This window comes from Ambystoma mexicanum, chromosome 7q (assembly GCF_040938575.1).
Source record: "Ambystoma mexicanum isolate Mex_15411 chromosome 7q, UKY_AmexF1_1, whole genome shotgun sequence".
NCBI classification, from domain to species: domain Eukaryota; kingdom Metazoa; phylum Chordata; class Amphibia; order Caudata; family Ambystomatidae; genus Ambystoma; species Ambystoma mexicanum.
The window spans coordinates 520,807,036-520,812,946 of NC_090941.1; positions in this window are offsets into that span (position 1 = coordinate 520,807,036).

Genomic DNA, 5,911 nt, shown 5'->3' on the forward strand with positions numbered 1-5,911 from the left:
TCGGCGCAAGCGTGCGAATCGCAGTGCAAGTGCGAAAATCGCAGTGAAACCCACGCACAGTGATTCATGGAAGTCCGTGTGCGTGTAAATCTGTGGATGTGCGCTAAAATTGTGCGTGGCGCACGCTGGCGCACACGTCTCCAAACTGCGTGCGCTAAGCGCACATAGCGCAGCACACACAACAAAATTAGGCGGAACAGGGGGCGTAACACGCGGAATGGGGAACAACTCGTGAAAATGTGGGCATCACAGGGGAAGTACAGGAGGCAAATGCGCGGAACGCCCACACGCGCGTCTACAACACGTATTCATGGAATCGAACGGGGCTAATGCGTGCGCCAAAAAAGACACGCTAATCCGGAAACACGTACGCCAGCAGGAAGCAGGCGGACGTGGACCCGCGCAGCATAAAAGTGCACGCAAACAACAAACAAGCTCAGACGCCAAGATGAATATACCATTCCTAGCAGCAGTGGTCGTGGGATACCGCATGAGGAGGAGGAGGATAGTCAGGCCCAGAATACACCCAGAACCAGCCTTTTTGGAATGCCTGATGACCAGGTGTATGGGAGGTATAGGTTTCCACCTCACATAATACTCGACCTAGTGAGTGAGTGGGAGGATGACCTCACATCACCCACCCTGTGCTCCCAAGCACTCAGCACCCTGGAGAAGGTCCTCAATGTACTGCACTTCTTGGCCACTGGATCATTTCAGCGGACAAGTGCTATAGTGGGGGGGGGTGTCACAGGCCACGCAGTCACGCTGCCTACACCAGGTGTTGGGCATCATGACTGCACGCCCATCAGTCTGCAGGCACATATACCTGCCCAGAACACCTGCAGAAAGGCAGGCTGCCGTTCAGGATTTCTTTGGGGTGGCACAATTCCCCAAAGTGCTAGGTGCCATTGATTGCACCCATGTGGCTCTACGCCCCCCCAGGGCATCTGAGCACATCTATAGAAACCGCAAGCACTGGCATCCCATCAACGTGCAGGTAGTATGTGATGCTAAGGGAATCATCACCTCAGTATATGCCAACTATCCAGGGTCCACCCACGACAGTTTAATTTACAGAATGCCAACCCTAAACCGGGACCTAGAAGCTGGGCGGCATGACGATACATGGCTGCTTGGTGAGTATAAATGCCACTGCACATGCATGCATGTCAGATACTGAGTAATGTCACAACCCCATTAATGATACCCATCACCACCTCCCCAGGGGACAGTGCCTACCCTCTGAGCACCCATATGATGACGCCAATTCGGAACCCCACCACGCCACCCTAGGTAAGATACAACACAGCCCATATTGCAACCCGGGGCGTAGTGGAGCGCACATTCAGAGTGCTGAAGTCACGCTTTCGCTCCCTTGACCGCTCTGGTGGGCAGCTGTTTTATGCTCCCCCAGTAGTGTGCAGGATCAAAGGGGCCTGCCGGTGGACATGGTGGTGCCCCCACATCCCCAACCACATGCACGCCCGCTGCGCATGGGTGGGCGGAAAGTTCACGTGGTGAGGCAGCCCGTACGCAGCTGGTGGCTAATTACTTCACCTAAAATCACACCCCTGTGGAGTGCACACAGCCCTGGCACACACCAGCTGACAATCAATGATGATGACATAAGGGACACTCAACTGTCACAACCATACATCCTGAAATTGGTCACCTGGAAGTGTTACATTGTGTGCATCCCTACCTACCCAAATACCACCAATGCTGTGTCATCAAAAGACATACATCTATGCTGCGAAATTCATTACCCCCTTGCTAAATACAACATGAGAACAGCGCCATGTCACCCAAAACCTCTCCTCAGCTCCACCACCAAACACACCATGGCATGTCATGCAATGTGAAAGCAAACAAAGCAATGCACAAGACCTGACACAAGTGTCACAAAGTACACTGTCCCTAATGGAAACTGAAAACAAAAAGCGTCTAAACTTAAAGACACTCCCGTCCCCTGCACACCTTACAAGCTGAAATAAATCAGTCAAATTTCATAACATTTGCACTTTTATATATAGAAAGAATTGTCAATTTAGAACATAGGTAACAAAATATCTTCATAAAAGTACAGAAAAAAGGTATCAACTGACTTCCAATATGGCCAGCATGAAAAACAAATCAAACCAGACAAAGAAATAAGCTCACAATTTTGAACTGCAGCTTCAAGCTCTACGCGTTTCGGGGACTATCCCCTTCTTCAGGAGCAAAAATATCTCACAGTGGGAATGTTGTCAAAGAAAATAGAGTCTCTGTCTGTGCATCTGTCTGTGCACGACGTACACAGAACCAGGATCCCTGCGAATACTCCTGTCGTCCTCAACAAGTGAAATGTGATTGCCGAACTCTAAGGCAAATCAATAGCCAATCCAATCCAAATTCAGGACTTCCAGTACCCCGCATCGAATGTAAAGCATCCTGCTGATTATAGAAATGTATAATGCAATTCCAGAAGCGCACCTCTTCACCTCAGATTCAACGGCTCCTCTCCAATTCACACGTAACAGATCTGTTTTTGTTTTATGTTTAACACATGCTCCAGTGTCAGGGCATGTATTCCTCCCCAGCACCCAGAATTGTAATAAAATCTCTCTAAATAGTTATTTAGTTTTTGAGTAATTAGGTGTGCTCTGATAGAGACTTCTTTTCCTAATGGAAACTGACCACACACAATATGCTCCCAGTAATGTATAACTAACAGCACACATTACCAAATACTTACCACCAACACAATGCTGCAACACACCATGGAAAAATGCAAAAACATGACAGTACTAAGTTCAAGTAGTGGTAGTCTTACAATCTGAATATGCCAGCACATCGACCCCTAACAACTGTAGAGTGTTGCTGCCACGCAAATGTCTCAGTGTACTGCATACAACATGAACTGCATCTGCAAAGTAGACGGCCTTGTGAAGACATGAGGAAGGAACCTGCAGATTAGAAGGAAGACATGGATGCACAAGCACATATCAATACACCATGCAGTGTGCAATACAACAACAATATCCACTAGGGATGTCTACACAGTATTGACCACAGACTGCCCACACAGCTCATGGGAGCCCAACGTCCCTGTGTAATTCACTGTGACTTGGTCACACCCTTTGCAAGCCCATGGACACGGGAAGCAGGAGGGGTGTGTGTCTCACAAACCCAAGCATCTAACCCAAACTCAGGACAATGCATGTGCCCAGCCGGAAGACAGTGGATGCCCACTGGGAGCCACACAAGGCAACAAACTGTAAAAAAAAAAATCAAAAATCAAAAATGGCCATGTGTGGGCCAGGAGGGTGGGGGAGGCCACCCAGGAGGTTCGAGGACAGGGTGCACACCAACACCCACCTGTGTGGATGTTGCGAGAAAAAAAATACCTCGTTGGGCTCATGGCCTGCACGGCTATGCCATTGTGGGAGAACTGCTGTCGCTCTGCTCATCCTCTGCTGCTGCATCAGGAGGCGGTGGCACTATGGGAGGCAGCCCACGCAAAGCCCTGGTATGGTCCTCCATGGCAGCAAGCATGCGGGTCCGTAAGGTCTGATTCTGGAGGATTAAAGTGCGGAGATCCCCATGCAGCACATCATGGGTTGCCTGCATTTCTGCACGCATGGCCTCACGTGATGCCCGGATCTCCTCACGTGTTGCATGCAGCTCAGCTGAGAGTGAACGTGTGAGCTGCTTCAGCTGCTGTTCTGCCCTAACATTTCGAGAACCCTCAAGTTCAAGCAGACTCTGCCTGAGGTTATGGAGTTCTACCCTCAGGTCTTCCCTGTGGCCCTGGGACTCTATTGATATGGATTCCCGCAGAGTCTCCAGTGCCGCCCGTCTGTCCCTGTTGGACGCCAACATGTCTTCCCTGTGTGATTGGCAAATGGAGTCTGTTGCCTGCTGTTGTTGCTCCATCTGCCTTTCAGGGGGGATAATGGGAGTGGCCACCCTCTCCATTGCCTGAGCCATCATTTCTACTGATGCTGCCTGTTGGGTTGCCATACCGTACATGGAGTTTTCCCATACAGTATTGCCTGGTGGCGCACGGCCACCGCGTCGACGGGCACCACACCTGTTTGGGGCAAGGCGATCTGCACCTTGCTGTGCTGGCACTGCCTGAGGCTGCAGGACTGCATTCCCCCTCTGATCTGCTGGCCCAGGAACAGATGCTGTGGAGTGTGACCCTGCATCCGTAACCACCAAAGGCGGACTTACCAACACTGACATCCCCATAGAGGGTTCTACCCCGGTGCAGGTGGGTTGGATAGAACAGAATCCCTGCCAGAAACACTTACCTGCGACGGCACATAAGTCTCATCATCCGACTCAGCACCTGAATAGAGTTCTGGGGAGGTGCACCCAGAGGCACCCCTGGACAGTATGGTCTGCAGTAACATTGGGTTTTCACCCACCACCACACCACGTCCCCCACTGGTGCCCGGTCGTGCCTGAGATTCCTCCTGGGTCTGCACCATCTCCTCAACCTCAACAGCACCAAGTGCGTCATCACCTGCAAAAACATGAAAGACAATAAATGGAAACAGGCATGAGCACCATAGCACACACATAGGCCGTGACAAGCCAGAGATCCAGTACATGATTTACACATGTCCCACATGACTATAACCCTGCCATGCATGCACTGTCAAAGAGTTGGAAGTGGAGTCAAAAAGGCAGACAGTGGGGAGAGCCAGATGCAAATGCAACACATTTGCAGCATGTTAGGTAGCACTGGCATCACACATCAGGCTGTGAGTGGCATGCCCACTACACATACATGACACATGCCACCACACAGATGTCATGTAGCATAGCCATGGTAAATTACAAAACTACAGCAATATGTCAGTGAATGAGTACTGTCACACATCCATGTCACATCGACATGATGCGAAGATTGATGCTGAATAGTGTTGCAAAATATGCATGCGCCACACGCAAACACATCCAGTGTCCAATAACACAGTCATTGTGGGCTGATCAATGGTTGGTCACTTTAACATTACAGGAAACATCTGTCATCTTCCACATGCAAACAGGCCTTAATAATAAATGTCTGCAGCCCAATACTCCATTGGCCTGAATGGTGTAATCATTAACATAACCAGGAAAAAGTAGTGGCCCAGTGTGGGCTGTAAACAATGACCGAAGCATATCACATATGTTGCAATAGGGAAGAATAATGCGTACTAAAAATGGGAGAGTGGAAACAATCAGCCTGAATGAACACTTACAAAATCTGACCAATGTAGTTGCAAGATGACAGTTCAAGGTAAAGTGCACTGATCTGGGCCTAATTGGCAACTGTGGGCAGAAGGGATACAGTCATACCCAAATCCAAGGCACGTGAATGTATGGGAGGAAGCAAATGGGTGACCCATAACACTCAGGAGTACACACCCTCACCTGGCACTCAATCAGAACCCGTCACCCAAACAACATACACATGGATTACACACACACGCATGGGCACTCACCGGACAATGCGTCGTAATCAGGTAGTTCTCCCACACATTGGATCTTTTCCTCTGTGACGAAGGTTCCAGCAACAGACTCATGCTCAGTGAGGTCATTGTCCTCTTGTGGAGACCCACCGCCAGTCACCAGAGTAGCAGCATGATCTGAGGCCAGCTTGTTCTTTGCTCTGCGTTTCAGGTCATTCCACCGCTTGCAGCAATCATCAGCTGTGCGCCTCACAAATCCAAGGGCAGTCATGCGGTCCACAATGGTCTGCCAGTGTGCCCCACGTTGACTAGATGTGGTCTTGCACCCTGCAGTCACCAACATTTTGTGGCTATGTGCCGACACATAGCTCACAAGTGCATCAAGTTCTGGGTCATTAAAGCTAGGCTTCCTTGACATGCCGGAGTGTGTAGCCGTGTCTGGGGTCTCAGCCTGTTGTGCCAGAGCA